The 17,352-nt window shown below is 44.0% G+C and overlaps 1 protein-coding gene across 10 annotated transcripts in view; it reads right to left on the bottom strand.

Moving 5' to 3' along the window:
- LOC135228810 (heat shock transcription factor, X-linked member 3-like) overlaps positions 1-17,352 on the bottom strand; it is a 36,419-nt gene that overhangs the window by 12,287 nt on the left and 6,780 nt on the right. The window contains exon 4 of one of the 10 annotated variants that reach the window (XM_064277701.1): positions 797-1,016. The exons of the other annotated variants lie outside the window; for them this stretch is intronic. The gene's annotated coding sequence lies outside the window, so the exon portion shown is untranslated. The remainder of the gene's footprint in view (positions 1-796; positions 1,017-17,352) is intronic. 10 annotated transcript variants of the gene reach the window in all.

Raw genomic sequence — 17,352 nt, 5'->3', positions numbered from 1 at the left:
TGAGGGTACACACAGCTGAGAACCTCGGCTCTAAACCAAAAAACCAAACCGAAGCCGTTGCTGTTGAGTCTATTCTGACTCATAGCGACCCTACGGGACAGAGTGGAACTGCCCCATGGGGTTTCCGAGGAGCAACTGATGGATTCGAACCCTCAACCCGTTGGTTCAGCAGCCAAGCTGTTAACCAGGGCTCTAGCGAGGCCCAGATACCTGTGGGAACCTAGATGATGCTGTCATTCTCTTAATCGTCCCTGGTCCAACCCTCACGTGGATGACATAGGATGTCATCCGGTTAGAAGAATTCTGTCACTCCCAGGATGAGGGAGGCCATCAGGCATGTGCTGGTCCTGGCCAGCAGGAGGCCTGGGCTCCAGGGGCCACTCCAGCAACTTCTAGGAGGCCAGTCTTTCCTGCGCCCAGCACAGGAACGTCAGCTCCATGCTGGCTTTCCTGGCGCACAGCCAACAAGGACAGCCAGGGCTGCACACTAGGCCCCTCACCACCTCCACTGCACTGGCTTGCAGAAGAGCAGCCTCTCGGGGTGTGCGCAAGGGAGCCCCTGAGCCTAGCAAACAGGGGACCACACCGTGTTGTTGGAGAGGAAGAAAATGCCAATTAAGTACCACTGACAAGACTAGGTTTAGGAGGGGCTGATGGGCTGGTTCTGGTATCCCTCAACTCGCTGCCCGACACTGCTAGAGAAGAGTGGTGCCAGCTAGTGGAGAGTAAGCTGATGGCGTGGCTTTCCGCTGAAGATCTGAGACCCGCCTCAGGCCCTGCTTTCCCAGGCAAGCACCTTCATTTGGAGCCCTCAGGTTCCTCCTTTCCTAGAGTGTGGGTGCGCACGCAAACACACACGCACAAGGGCTCCCAAAGGCTGTGAACATAGGGTGGTTTCCTCGCTTCTGCCCAAAGGTGGTTGCTATGAGAGTGATCAGTGAAAGCCACAGCAGGACAAATACTGGTGGTATACAGGAGAATGCGTTGTGGCCGTCCAGTTTGTGAACCAGCGGCATCTAAAGAAAGAAACAGTCAAGGTCATACCGATGCAACATCTGCAAGTAGTCAGAGGAAGCCTGCAGCCAGAGCCTCACTAGACACCCTCAGCAGGTCTCAGGGAGGTAAGTGAGCACTAGAGGAAAGAAGTGGCACGACGATGGTCATCCAGCTCAGGGCCATTTTTATGTGTGTCCTCCGCTGCTGCACTATCACATCCATGGAGCGCAGGAACAAGACGGACCACACGATGTAGTAGAGGACAACCACACACAAAAAGAACATGAGAATCCACAGGGGACACACACAACCTGAGGGGAGGAGGAGAGGCATCTCTGCAGCTTCCACCACAGCAGATGGAGGCGTTGGCAAAGCCCTGCTGGGTCTCTCTAGTTAAGACAGTGCAAGACTAGACAGTGCAAGATGGAATAAGGACAGTCCTACCTCAGGGGACAGCTGGGGGGACAGCATAGTGTTTTTAGCACAGAACCTGCGCTCGGGAATGTTTTCCATGGGTAACTCTGCAGGTAGACAAGCCTTCCTCTGCCCCTACTGCTTGTCAGTCATCCAGTCCTGTTAGCATCCTGGCTCCCTGAGGGCCCAGGGCAGAGCTGTCACCCTGCGGACAGAGACACTCTCTCGCCCTCTCTCTTCACAGGCAGCACTCTGCATCCTGCTCCAGCTACTTGGCAATGTATTTGGGAACTCACTCCCCGGAAACGTCAGCTGCCGAGCTTTCTACAGACCCCCTGGCTAAATTTGTAGATAGACGCCGGGTGCCTACACTCCCCCGTCCATGTCTCCACGCCAGTGCAGGCTCTGTAAGTTGCTGTGGGACCAGAAAGATCTTACTCCACCTCATACAGCCCGCAGGTAACAGTGGAGGCATCAGCTGGCCAGGCTCTTGCATGGCCCCCAGCCCCTTGGACTACTTTCTCAGTTATTCATTTTTCCTTTATTCACCATCATACAGGGAAATTGATTTTTTTCTTTTGTGTACAGTTCTATGACTTTTGACACATATACAGATTCATGTAACCGCTGCCACAAGATGGATACAGAACAGTTCTACGGCCCCATAAAACACTCCCATGCTAGCCGCCTTTACTGTTGCACACTCTCCCCACCCATAACCCCTGGCAACCACTATCACTATACTTTTGTCCTGTCTAGAATGTTATATAAATGGAATCAAACAGCATGCAACTTTTTCGGACGGGTTTCTCTCAATCAGCATGCCTTTGAGCTTCATTCCCTTTGTGTGTATATGGACGCTGTGCATATATGGATGCTGTGTGTATACGGACGGGTCCTTCTTTTATATTGCAGAGTGGTATTCAATGGTATAGATTTACCTGTTTGCCTGTCCATTCACTGACTGAAGAGTATCCAGTCTGGAGCTATCACAAATAAAGCTGCTACAAACCTAAGTTTTCATTTCCCTAGGGTAAATACCCACCCACGTATCTGGCACTTTGTCGTACCGTGGGAACTTGAGTGTTTGCTCTGATGCTGGCAGCTATGCCAGCAGTATTTAGGTACCAACAGGGTCACCCATGGCAGACAGGTGTCAGCTTTCAGACTAAGACAGACTAGGAAGAAGGAGCTGGCAGTCTGCTTCTGAAAAGAATTAGCTAGTGGAAACCTTATGAATAGCAGCGTAACAGCGTATGATATAGTGCCGGAAGATGAGCCCCTCAGGTTGGAAGGCACTCAGAAGACAATGGAAGAAGAGCTGCCTCCTCAAAGTAAAGCCGACCTTAATGACACGTATGAGGTCAAGTTGTTGGGACCTTCATTTGCTGATGTGGCACAACTCAAAATGGGAAGAAGCAGTTGCAAGCATCAATTAATGATTGGAACATGGGATGTACAAAGTATGAATCTAGGAAAATTGGAATTCATCAGAGATGTAATGGAACACATAAATAGCAGTATCCTAGGTATTAGTGAGCTGAAATGGGTTAGTATTGGCCATTTTGAATTGGACAATTATATGGTGTACTATGACAGAAATGACAACTTGAAGAGGAATGCCATTGTATTCATCATCAAAAAGAACATATTGAGATCTGTCCTGAAGCAGAATGCTGTCAGTGATAGGATAATATCCATACGCTGAATAGGTGTGGTGAAAGGATACAACCTTGATGCACACCTTTCTGAGTCATAGTGACCCTGTAGGGCAGAGTAGAATTGCCCCATAGAGTTTCCAAGGAGCGCCTGGCGGATTTGAACTGCCGACCCTTTGGTTAGCAGCCGTAGCACTTAACCACTACACTACCAGGGTTTCCTTGCTCTAGACAGGATACTGTTTCTCACCTGGGCATTGAGAAATCAGAGCTGTGGCAGGAAAGCCTAGTGAACTGTTCTTAATTAATGGGGCTGTGACACTCATTGTGTGGAAACCCATGCACAACATGAGGAAACAAATCATGCTCTCTCTTCTCAACACAAAAGTCGGGAAGTTCCATGGAAGAGTGGTCCGAGAGTCAACTAAAAGACTAAATGCCAACATTTACCACATCCACAGGGCAGAAATGCTACATTTCTCCCCTATGAATTGGCTCAAGGGCAGCCAACAATGATTTCTGTAAGTAGGTTTGTCTGGCCTTCCCAAAAGGAGCCCTGGTGATGCAGTGCTTAAGGCACTCGACTGCTAACCACAAGGTCAGGGTTCGAAACCACCAGTAGTTCTGTGGGAGAAAGACGTGGCAGCCTGCTTCTGTAGAGATTTACGGCCTTGGAAACCCTATGGGATCGCTTTGACTTGGAATCAACTTCACGGCAGTGGGTTTGGATTGGTTTTGGGGGCTTCCCGAAGACCTTGATTTCAACCCAGCTGCCACCTGAGTGAAACAGTATCAACTGAAGTTCAATTGCCAGGAAGACAAGGACAAATTCTACAAATAAAGAAAGAAACACCCACTTGTGCTCCAAAGAGGGACCTGGACACACTGAATATTAAGAAAACACAAAGGAAAAAACTATTTTTAAAAAGATACATGAGAGGGGGGCCAAGATGGCTGACTAGGTAGACACTACCTCGGATCCCTCTTGCAACAAAGACTCGGAAAAACAAGTGAATCGATCACATACATGACAATCTACGAACCCTGAACAACAAACACAGATTTAAAGAGTTGACCTGACTGACAGAGACGGAGAACGAACAACTATGGGGAAGCAGCGACTGTTTTCAGAGCCTGGAGCCAGCGTCCCAGTCAGGTAACCTTGGCGCCGGGCTTAGGACTGGGACCAGGGGACCTGAACACACCATCTTGTGACGGCGCAAACACGGGGTGCAGCCCTACCCCCCTGAACTGACCCCGGGAGGCGGCCCAGGCGGTCTGCGCGGGTGGCCTGGCAACGCGGCTGGTGGGAGGAGAAGTCCCTGGGAGGCAGTGACTGGTTTTGGAGCCGGGAGTGCAGCGTCCCAGCCGGGGAACCTTGGCGCCGGGTTTGGACTGGGCGCAGGTGAGCTGAACACATCTTGTGATGGCGCAAACATGGGGCGCAGCCCTACTCCCCTGAACTAACCCCGGGAGGGGGCCCAGCCGGTCCACGGGGGCGGCGCAGTGACGCAGCTGGTGGGACGAGAAGTCCCCGGGAGGCAGCGACTGATTTTGGAGCTGGGAGTGCAGCGTCCCAGCAGGGGAACCTTGACGCTGGGCTTTGGACTGGCAGTGGAGGATCTGACCTCAGCTTCAGAGGGCCAGACCCTCGGGGACAATCTCCACACAGCCAGCACACATAGGCGACACGACCCTCGGGAATCTCAGATAAAATAGTCATCCCAAGCAAGATAAGCAACTTTGGCTTTATTCCGGGGTGTACCCTCTCCTGAGCCCTCCCCCACCCTTCCCAGGCGGCTTCATTGACATTGGAATTTCCTGAGCCAGAGGAAGAACGGCTCCGGCTCCGCGGCTTTGCTTTTCCCTTTTTTTTTGGTCTTTTCCTAACCCACTCTTCCGGCCTGAGAGAGGCAACCACAAAAAACCCAGGGACCAAAAATCCTTCCCTAATTGGACTAAAAACACAGAACCAGCTCCAGCCAAGCATATAAAATCCAAATCTCGGGCTTTCATCCTTACAGGGAACAAGGTGGCTGTAATAATGCAAAGGCAGTTCTGATAGGGATCTGACTGCATTTTTTTTAGCGGATTTACTGGAAAAACAAATTTCCCAGGTCTGATATCTCTGCTTATTCAACAGAGCCCTAACTGACCCACAACAGGGAACTGAGGGCTGAAGCTCCCCCCAGACCACCTAGCCTCTGGCCTTAGGGGTCTAAGGAGGGTGACACCTACCAATCAGTAGAGGTACTTGCATTGGGGGCCTAAGGTACAGCTGCAGAGCCCTACCACCAAGGTGCTGCAGGAATAGAGACACACCTACCTCACTGACACTTGGGGGAAGCCTGTCAGCATCCTGCCCCCCCTGGAGTGTGAACCCCAGCTGCTAATAGAATCTGGTGCACACAACTATCACCACTACTTCTCGAGGTGGATAGGTGTTACGGTGCAGCACACACTTGATGGCCCAAAATCAGATTCTACTCGAGAATAGTGAATAGACTCAGGCATATATATCTGGCAACAGCCCAAACCAGCTGGTAATAGGTCATAAGTAAGTCAAAGGCTACAACAAACAAGACAGCACAATCTACTAGCCCATCCACGTATACTGAAAGAAAACAAAACAAGATAAGACTCAGTGAACAAATACAGAATAAATCACTACTATATTTTTAATTTAAATTAAAATATTTTAGTGATGGCTCGGAGACAGCAGTCAATATCAAACCACATGAAGAAGCAGACCATGACAGCTTCTACAACCCCCCAAACAAAAGAATCAAAATCTTTCCCAAATGAAGATACAATCCTGGAATTATCAGATACAGAATATGAAAAACTAATTTACAGAATGCTTCAAGACATCAGGGTTGACCTCAGAAATGAAATAAGGCAAACTGCAGAAAAAGCCAAGGAACACACTGATAAAACAGTTGAAGAACTCAAAAAGATTATTCAAGAACATAGTGGAAAAATTAACAAGTTGCAAGAATCCATAGAGAGACAGCATGCAGAAATCCAAAAGATTAACAATAAAATTACAGAATTAGACAACGCAATAGGAAGTCAGAGGAGCAGACTCGAGCAATTAGAATGCAGAGTGGGAAATCTGGAGGACCAGGGAATTAACACCAACATAGCTGAAAAAAATCAGATAAAAGAATTAAAAAAATGAAGAAACCCTAAGAATCATGTGGAACTCTATCAAGAAGGATAACTTGCGTGTGATTGGAGTCCCAGAACAGGGAGAGAGGACAGAAAACACAGAGAAAATAGTTGAAGATCTGCTGACAGAAAACTTCCCTGGCATCATGAAAGACGAAAGGATATCTATCCGAGATACTCATCGAACCCCATTTAAGATTGATCCAAAAAGAAAAACACCAAGACATATTATCATCAAACTTGCCAAAACCAAAGATAAAGAGAAAATTTTAAAAGCAGCCAGGGAGAAAAGAAAGGTCTCCTTCAAGGGAGAATCAATAAGTTCAGACTACTCAGCAGAAACCATGCAGTCAAGAAGGCAATAGGATGACATATACAGAGCACTGAAGGAGAAAAATTGCCAGCCAAGGATCATATATCCAGCAAAACTCTCTCTGAAATATGAAGGCGAAATTAAGATATTAACAGATAAACACAAGCATAGAGAATTTGCAAAAACCAAACCAAAGCTACAAGAAATACTAAAGGAAATTGTTTGGTCAGAAAACCAATAATATCAGATACCAGCACAACACAAGCTCACAGAACAGAACATCCTGATATCAACTCAAATAGGAAAATCACAAAAACAAATTAATATTAATTTAAAAAAATGCTCAAAACAGGGAATCATTGAAGTCAATCTGTAAAAGATCACAAAAATCAAAAAGAGGGACTAAATACAGGTGGCATAGAACTGCCATATGGAGAGGGATACAAGGCGATATAGGACAATACAAGTTAGGTTTTATTTAGAGAAACAAGAGTAAATATTAAGGTAACCACAAAGAGGTATAACAACTCCATAACTCAAAATAAAAGCCAAGAAAAACGTAACGACTCAACAAACATAAAGTCAAATACTATGAAAATGAGGATCTCACAATTTACAAAGAAAAACGTCTCAGCACAAAAAAGTAAGTGGAAAAATGAAATTGTCAACAACACACATAAAAAGGCATCAAAATGACAACACTAAACACTTACTTATCTATTAATTACGCTGAATGTAAATGGACTAAATGCACCAATAAAGAGACAGAGAGTCTCAGACCGGATAAAGAAACACGATCCGTCTATATGCTGCCTACAAGAGACACACCTTAGACTTAGAGACACAAACAAACTAAAACTCAATGGATGGAAAAAAATATATCAAGCAAACAATAAGCAAAAAAGAAGAGGAGCAGCAATATTAATTTCTGACAAAATAGACTTTAAACTTAAATCCACCACAAAGGATAAAGAAGGACACTACATAATGATAAAAGGGACAATTGACCAGGAAGATATAACCATATTAAATATTTATGCACCCAATGACAGGGCTGCAAGATACATAAATCAAATTTTAATAGAACTGAAAAGTGAGATAGACACCTCCACAATTATAGTAGGAGATTTCAACACACCACTTTTAGAGAAGGACAGGACATCCAGTAAGAAGCTCAACAGACACGGAAGACCTACTTACAACAATCAACCAACTTGACCTCATTGACTTATACAGAACTCTCCACCCAACTGCTGCAAAGTATATTTTTTTTTCTAGCGCACATGGAACATTCTCTAGACTAGACCACATATTAGGTCATAAAAAAAACCTTTGCAGAATCCAAAACATCAAAATATTACAAAGCATCTTTTCAGACCACAAGGCCATAAAAGTGGAAATCAATAATAGAAAAACTAGGGAAAAGAAATCAAATACTTGGAAACTGAACAATACCCTCCTGAAAAAAGACTGGGTTATAGAAGACATTAAGGAGGGAATAAGGAAACGCATAGAATGCAACGAGAATGAAAATACTTCCTATCAAAACCTCTGGGACACAGCAAAAGCAGTGCTCAGAGGCCAATTTATATCGATAAATGCACACATACAAAAAGAAGAAAGAGCCAAAATCAGAGAACGGTCCCTACAACTTGAACAAATAGAAAGTGAGCAACAAAAGAATCCATCAGGCACCAGAAAAAAACAAATAATAAGAAATAGAGCTGAACAAAATGAATTAGAGAACAGAAAAACAATTAACAAAGCCAAAAGCTGGTTCTTTGAAAAAATTAACAAAATTGATAAGCCATTGGCTAGACTGACTAAAGAAATACAGGAAAGGAAACAAATGACCCAAATAAGAAACGAGAAGGGCCACATCACAACAGACCCAACTGAAATTAAAAGAATCATATCAGATTATTACGAAAAATTGTACTCTAACAAATTTGCAAACCTAGAAGAAATGGATGAATTCCTGGAAAAACACTACCTACCTAAACTAACACAATCAGAAGTAGAACAACTAAATAGACCCATAACAAAAAAAGAGATTGAAACGGTAATCAAAAAACTCCCAACAAAAAAAAACCCTGGCCCGGATGGCTATACTGCACAGTTCTACCAAACTTTCAGAGAAGAGATAACACCACTACTACTAAAGGTATTTCAAAGCATAGAAAATGACAGAATACTACCTAACTCATTCTATGAAGCCACCATTTCCCTGATACCAAAACCAGGTAAAGCCATCACAAAAAAAGAAAATTACAGACCTATATCCTTCATGAGCATAGATGCAAAAATCCTCAACACAATTCTAGCCAATAGAATTCAACAACATATCAAAAAAATAATCCACCACGACCAAGTGGGATTCATACCAGGTATGCAGGGCTGGTTTAATATTAGAAAAACCATTCATGTAATCCACCATATAAATAAAACAAAAGACAAAAACCACATGATCTTATCAATTGATGCAGAATAGGCATTTGACAAAGTCCAACACCCATTTATGATAAAAACTCTGACCAAAATAGGAATTGAAGGAAAATTCCTCAACATAATAAAGGGCATCTATACAAAGCCAACAGCCAACATCACTCTAAATGGAGAGAGCCTGAAAGCATTTCCCTTGAGAACGGGAACCAGACAAGGAAGCCCTTTATCACCACTCTTATTCAACACTGTGCTAGATAGAGGTCCTAGCCAGAGCAATTAGGCTAGACAAAGAAATAAAGGGCATCCGGATTGGCAAGGAGGAAGTAAAATTATCTCTATTTGCAGATGACATGATCTTATACACAGAAAACCCCAAGGAATCCTCCAGAAAACTACTGAAACTAATAGAAGAGTTTGGCAGAGTCTCAGGTTATAAGATAAACATACAAAAATCAGTTGGATTCCTCTACATCAACAAAAAGAACATCGAAGAGGAAATCACCAAATCAATACCATTCACAGTAGCCCCCAAGAAGATAAAACACATAGGAATAAATCTTACCAAAGATGTAAAAGACCTATACAAAGAAAACTACAAAGTACTACTACGAGAAACTAAAAAGGACCTACTTAAGTGGAAAAACATACCTTGCTCATGGATAGGAAGACTTAACATAGTAAAAATGTCTATTGTACCAAAAGGCATCTATACATACAATGCACTTCCGATCCAAATTCCAATGACATTTTTTAATGTGATGGAGAAACAAATCACCAACTTCATATGGCAGGGAAAGAAGCCCCGGATAAGGAAAGCATTACTGAAAAAGAAGAAGAAAGTGGGAAGCCTCTCTCTACCTGATTTCAGAACCTATTATACAGCCACAGTAGTCAAAACAGCCTGGTACTGGTACAACAACAGGCACATAGACCAATGGAACAGAATTGAGAACCCAGATATAAGTCCATCCATATATGAGCAGCTGATATTCGACAAAGGCCAGTTAATTAGGGAAAAGATAGTCTTTTTAACAAATGGTGCTGGCATAACTGGATATCCATTTGCAAAAAAATGAAACAGGACCCATACCTCACACCATGCACAAAAACTAACTCCAAGTGGATCAAAGACCTAAACAGAAAGACTAAAACGATAAAGATCATGGAAGAAAAAATAGGGACGATGTTAGGAGCCCTAATACAAGGCATAAACAGAATACAAAACATTACTAAAAATGACGAAGAGAAACCAGATAACTGGGAGCTCCTAAAAATCAAACACCTATGCTCCTCTAAAGACTTCACCAAAAGAGTAAAAAGACCACCTACAGACTGGGAAAGAATTTTCAGCTATGACATCTCCAACCAGTGCCTGATCTCTAAAATCTATATGATTCTGTCAAAACTCAACCACAAAAAGACAAACAACCCAATCAAGAAGTGGGCAAAGGATATGAACACGCACTTCACGAAAGAAGATATTCAGGCAGCTAACAGATACATGAGAAAATGCTCTCGATCATTAGCCATTAGAGAAATGCCAATTAAAACTACGATGAGATTCCATCTCACTCCAACAAGGCTGGCATTAATCCAAAAAACACAACATAATAAATGTTGGAGAGGCTGCGGAGAGATTGGAACACTTATACACTGCTGGTGGGTATGTAAAATGGTACAATCACTTTGCAAATAGATTTGGCGCTTCCTTAAAAAGCTAGATTTGGCGCTTCCTTAAAAAGCTAGAAATAGAACTACCATATGACCCAGCAATCCCACTCCTTGGAATATGTCCTAGAAAAATAAGAGCCTTTACACGAACAGATATATGCACACCCATGTTTATCGCAGCACTGTTTACAATAGCAAAAAGATGGAAGCAATCAAGGTGCCCATCAACAGATGAATGGATAAATAAATAATGGTATATTCATACAATGGAATACTACGCATCGATAAAGAATAGTGAGGAATCTGTGAAACATTTCATAACATGGAGGAACCTGGAAGACGTTATGCTGAGTGAAGTCAGTCAGCTGCAAAAGGACAAATATTGTATAGTACCATTATTATAAGATCTTGAGAAACAGTTTAAACTGAGAAGAACATATTTTTTGTGGTTACGAGAGCGGGGAGGGAGGGAGGTGGGAGAGGGCTATTTACTAATTAGATAGTAGATAAGACCTACTTTAGGTAAAGGGAAGGACAACACTCAATACATGGGAGTTCAGCACAACTGGATTAAACCAAAAGAAAGAAGTTTCCTGAATAAACTGAATGCTTTGAAGGTTAGTGAGCTAGGGGCAGGGATTTGGGGACCATGGTTTCAGGGGACATCCAAGTCAATTGGCATAATAAAATCTATTAAGAAAACATTCTGCATTCCACTTTGAAGAGTGGCTTCTGGGGTCTTAAATGCTAGCAAGCGGCCATCTAATATGCATCAATGAGTCTCAACCCACCTGGATCAAAGGAGAATGGAGAACACCAAGGACACAAAGTAATAAAAAGCTCAAGAGACAGAAAGGGCTACATGAACCAAAGACTACATTATCCTGAGACCAGAAGATCTAGATGGTGCCCAGCCACAACTGATGACTGCCCTGACAGGGAACACAGTGGAGGACCCCTGAGGGAGCAGGGGAACAGTGGGATGCAGACCCCAAATTCTCATAAAAAGACCAGACTTAATGGTCTGACTGAGACTAGAAGGACCCCAGTGGTCATGGCCCCCAGACCATCTGTTGGCCCAGGACAGGAACCATTCCAGAAGCCAGGTCGTCGAACAAGGATTGGACTGGACAATGGGTAGGAGAGGGATGCTGGTGAGGAGTGAGCTACTCAGATCAGGTGGACACTTGAGACTGTTGGCACCTCCTGCCTGGAGGGGAGATGGGAGGGTATCGGGGCTTAGAAGCTGGCAAAATGGACACGAAAAGAGAGAGTGGAAGGAGGGAGTGGGCTGTCTCATTGCGGGGAGAGTAATTGGGAGTATGTAGCAAGGTGTATGTAAGTTTTTATGTGAGAGACTGACTTGATTTGTAAACTTTCACTTAAAGCACAAGAAAAATTTTTTAAAAAATTGATCTTAAAAAAATGATCATAAAGATGTCACTTTCAAAAGCAAACACAAAACCATTAAAAAAAAGAAAGAAAAATACAAGACACTACTGTAAGAAACCAAAAGAGACCTACATAAGTGGAAAAACATACTTTGCTCAGAGATAGGAAGACTCAACACTGTGATAATGTCTGTTCTACCAAAAGCCATCTACAGATACAACGCAACCCCAATCCAAATTTCAGTGGCATTTTCTAACGAGATGGAGAAACAAATCACCAACTTCATATGGAAAGGGTAGAGCCCCTGGATACGTAAAGCATTACTGAAAAAGAAGAACAAAGTGGGAGGCCTCACACTACCTGATTTTAGAAACTATTATACCATTATGATAGTCAAAACAGCCTGGTACTGGTAAAATAACAGATACATAGACCAATGGATCAGAATTGGGAATCCAGATGTAAATTCATCTACTTAGGAGCAGCTGATATTTGACAAAGCCTAAAGTTAATCTGTTGCTGTCTCTAATTCATGCCTATATGTGGGATGGCATTCTCTGTCCGGATTCGGACCATCCAATGGATGGCTCAAACCCGTCACAGGCAAAAGGCCCAATGCTTTTGCTTGAAATTTCCTTGATCTAAGGGACTATGTTGAAAATTGGGATAGGTGTATACGGCCACCCAAACTTCAAAAGGGTGGGGGGGAATATGTGACCCTAATACTTCACAACAACATGTTTTTTCTCCTTTTCAAACAGGCAATTGAGAGCTTGATGTAACTAACGTCATGATGAATACTCTAAATAACTTGTAAGTTTTTTTTGGTTTTTTGGCCTGTCTTCTTTCTGCATACTTTTGTTAATGACTTTGTTTTGTTCCACCAGGCCACCTGTGACTTATGACCCCCGAAATAAAGATTAGAATCCAGATGTCCAGTATGCATATCTACAGTCTGATAAGGAGACATCTGGTATGTATCTCTTTAGTCCGATAAGAAGTCTCTTATAATTGTCTTGTAATGTATAACCCATCAGGCCACCTGTGGGCTACATGCCTAACGACACTGTGTAACCCTTGCAATGACGATATATAAGCTCTAATGTAAAACTGCCTTTTGGGACTCCATGAAGACAGCTAAGGTTGCTGTTGGGCCAGCCGTTGGTGTCACCTCCTAGCAAACTTTCACTCTCTTTCTGACTTGGAGTACGTTTCATTGGCTCGACTGCTCCAGGGCACGGACCCTAATCAGACAACATCGGCAACATGTACTTACTGCAAAGCAAGGCAGAGCATTTTGAGAGCAGCAGTTGCAAGAAGGAGGAGTTCTACACATTCCAATGTGTGAGTGACTGCAAGAGGTATGAAGGGCTCCAGTAGTCAGAGTTCTCGGAAATTTCAAAACTAGCTTCTACTCTGGGATGCAGTAAGACAGGAGATGCATCATTCCGATCCCCAAAACAAAACAAAAACAAAAACGGCCAGACTAACTTCAAATTCATGAATTTTTTTTTAACAGATCAGAGAGTTGAGGTTGCAGGTGCAAATAATTTTGCCCCAAATCAGAGGAGATACAGTCCCTGCAGGATGAGAGGAGATGTGAGCACTAAGTAGCTTGGTAAACTTACCAAAACCCAGTAAGAAGAGTTCAGTTAGAACTACTGACGAACTGATGCAGGGAGAGTGTGGGATGGCAGGGAACGGTGAACCCCCTGGGGGCCTTCGAAACTGGGAGGGTCTGCACTCTCTTTCACTCTCTTTCTCCATGAACCCCACTGGATGCTTGCAGCAAAGATCAGGAAGAGCTCAAGACCAGACTCGTTGAAGTGCAGACCTTGGGGAGAGGAACATTAGCCACATGGGAAGGGCAAGAAACTCTGCCCAACACATTTCCCCTATGTCCCCTAGAAAAAAAAAAGGCCCCTACTAGCAACAGACCCCTGGCACCAAGTGCTGGAAGGCACAACCATATCACAATGTACCCTCCAGCCTTGCACCTCTTGATCTGACACTGGGTTTGTGGAGGCTTCTTTCTAAATACCGCATCATTGCGGTTATCAAGAAGGTGTGTTGACAGTAGACGCACAAACACCTGCCAGTGATTCCAGGGCTTCGCTTAGACTTACATCTCAGAGGCAGGCACTGGGCAGGCTCTGAAAGCAGATCACAACCTGTCTCTGCCACCGGCTCCCTGTGTAAAGTGTTCAGGAGCTCTCATAAATAGAACTTCTCTGGATCTGGATTCTCCTGGAAGCAAAGTGCAGCTCACCCTAATTACATGGATAACTCCACAGCTTCATAACCCAAATTGTGCTCTTTACAAAATATTTACAGTCCCTGAAGTCATCTTAAAACTGAACAAGAGTTTAGCTGAACTAGTAAATACTGCCTGCCTTGAGCATTATGGTCTTTTGAGAATCATGTATTTGGGACCAGACTGACAACAGCAACTTGAAAGATTGGATGGGAACCTGTGGGGTCAGTGAGTTTACGTCAATGGGGGAGGAACAACTCAGGGAAGGAGGGTGAGAATGGTTGTACAACTCGAAAAATGTAATCAACCTCACTAAAGGATACATGTACAAACTGTTGAATTGGTATATGTTTTGCTATGTATATTCTCAATAACAACAACAAAATAAATAAAATTTAGAAAAAAAATTTACAGACCCTTTGTGCACTCAAACTTGGGAGAGAAAACAAGTACTTGCTGTCTCCTTCATATTCCAGAAGGTCAGTTTCCACATCAGCATAACTCAGGATTTTGCCCTCAATAGAAACATTCATTCTACATAAAATTTCAATATAGGATGCAATCAGAGTTATCAGTAAGGAATGCAGAATCAAAGGATGTGAGAGGTAAGAGGCACTTGGTGATCAGACCCTTGCTTATCGAAACGCTGCCCGTGGACCAACAGCCTCGGCATCACCTGTGATCTGGTTAGAAATGCAGACTCCCAGGCTCCACCCCAGAACTTCTGAATCAGAATCTGCATTTTGGCAAAATCCCCGAGGGATGTGAATGCATGTTAAAGTTTGAGAAACATGACTGGTTTTCAAACTGTGCTGTGTGGCCTCCTTTGTGTTCTAAAAGGAATGGTCCAAGAAGAGGCTGGGAAGGAGAAGGGGTGCGGGGACCAGGTCATGCTTGAACCGAGCAGCCTGGCTTTGGTCTGTTCAGCAGGTTGAACCTCTAGCTGGACTTCTTTGGACTAACACATTCCGAGTCCACAAAAGGCTGAAAACCGCTGTTCTACATCAAGCATCTCATTTTCTGGGTGGCACAACTGAGATCCTCCAAAGGGTGCAAGGGACTTTGCCAAGATCGTATCACAGTCCCTTGAATACCGTGAGAAATCTCTGAAATTTGCTGGAACAATGTCCAACATGCAAAGATTGAGAACCTGAGCCCCAGCAGAGGACAACATAACAAGCAACGGTGTGGCCTGGCAACAACCCTGCAAGGTGAGCGGCCTTGAACGGCCTGGTTTACGAGAGCAGAGGGAGATGCAGAGAGAAGACTAACTACCAAGGCAACACAGGAAGAGGAGGTTGAGTTTTAAACCCAAGTCAGCTGAGCTTTAAGGCCCAGACTCTGGACCTTGTTATTACACAACATCATGGGCACACACAGTCACCCAGCTCCTCCATGTGCTGTACACACGGGTCTAGTATACGAGCATCATGGAGGCACACCCACTCAAATAAGGGCACGGTTCCATCCTCTCGGACTCACTGGATGCAAACAAGGGCTCCCATGTCCATACCTGGGGCCAACCTGTATAGGCCTTTCTCAGGGAAAATACCAAGCGTGTTGCTGTTTTCATGGTAATGAGCACTAGGAATTTGTGTTTGTTTTAACACCATTTGTCTTGTACCTGACATCCTATGTAATATGGCTTGGGACAGGCAGAAAGATGGAGAAGGCAGGAATGGTTAGAGAAGGGAGAAGAGAAAAGAGCTGTTTTACAATGTATCAACACATTACTCTCAGCACCTGGTTTTTACACTTGATCTTCTCCCCCCAAAGAATCCCTGCCTGGAGCTTTCTACCTTGGGAGCTGCTGGCTAAGTACACCTCTGAGTACCCAGAAACCAAACCCCATTGCTATCGAGTCAATTCCAACTCATAGCGACCCTATGGGACACAGCAGAACTGCCCCACAGGGTTTCCAAGGAGCGGCTGGTGGATTTGAACTGCCGATTTATTGGTCAGTAGCTGCAGTTCTTCACCACTGGGCCACCAAACCTGTTGCTGTAGAGTCGATTCCGACTCATAGTGCCCCTACTGGACACAATAGAACTGCCCATAGGGTTTCCAAGGAGCAGCTGATGGATTTGAAGTGCCGATCTTTTGGTTAGCAGCTGTAGCACTTAACCACTGTGCCAGCAGGGCTCCAAAATTACTAGTGCCTCCTAGTGACCACGGCAGGACTCAAACCTGCAATCTTCTGACCTGAAGTCAGTGGCCTTATCCATTAGCCCATGCAGCCAGTAAACCAAAAAACCAGTGTAAAATGTAGACCCCCTTTAATTGAAAGTGAAGTTGCATGGCCTGGCCAGCAGGTGGCATAATGAGAAAACAGCCTACACATTAAAACCAAAACCAAACCAAACTCACTGCCCTCCAGTTGATTCCACTCATAGCGACCCTATAGGACAGAGTAGAACTCCCCCACAGAATTTCCAAGGCGCGCCTGGTGGGTTGGAACTGCTGACATCTTGGTTAACAGCCGTAGCACTTAACCACTACGCCACCTGGGTTTCCGCCAACATGTTACTGTGGTCTAATTATAGCTTGTATCTTATTTCTTCATTTTTTTTTCTTTTGGTAACTACGTATGTAAGAAAACATTTGAAAATTCAACATTTTTTACATGTACAGTCCACTGACTTTAACCGTGTTCCTCATGTTGTCCAACCATCATCTGTTTCCAAATGTTTCCATCACCCTTAACAGAAGCTCAGTGCCCCCTAAGCCATGAGTCTCCCTCCCCGCCTCCCCCCCACCCACCTGCCCTGGTAACCACTAACAAACTCGGGTCTCTATATATTGGCCTAGTCTCGGTATTTTCTATACGGGAGATCATAAGATACCCGTCCCTTTGTGACCGCCTTATTTCACTCAGCATAACGCTTTCAAGGTTCATCCATGTTGTAGCATGTATCAGGAGCAACAAAAGAGAAAATTGATAAATAGGACCTCATCAAAATTAAAAACTTTGGTTCATCAAAGGACTTTATCAACAAAATGAAAAGACAACCTACAGACTGGAAGAAAATCTGGGGGAC

The sequence above is a fragment of the Loxodonta africana genome, chromosome X (genome assembly GCF_030014295.1).
Source record: "Loxodonta africana isolate mLoxAfr1 chromosome X, mLoxAfr1.hap2, whole genome shotgun sequence".
Classification (NCBI taxonomy): Eukaryota; Metazoa; Chordata; class Mammalia; order Proboscidea; family Elephantidae; genus Loxodonta; species Loxodonta africana.
The sequence above is the reverse complement of the archived record's forward strand: the minus strand, read 5'-3'. Positions and strand labels throughout refer to the sequence as shown.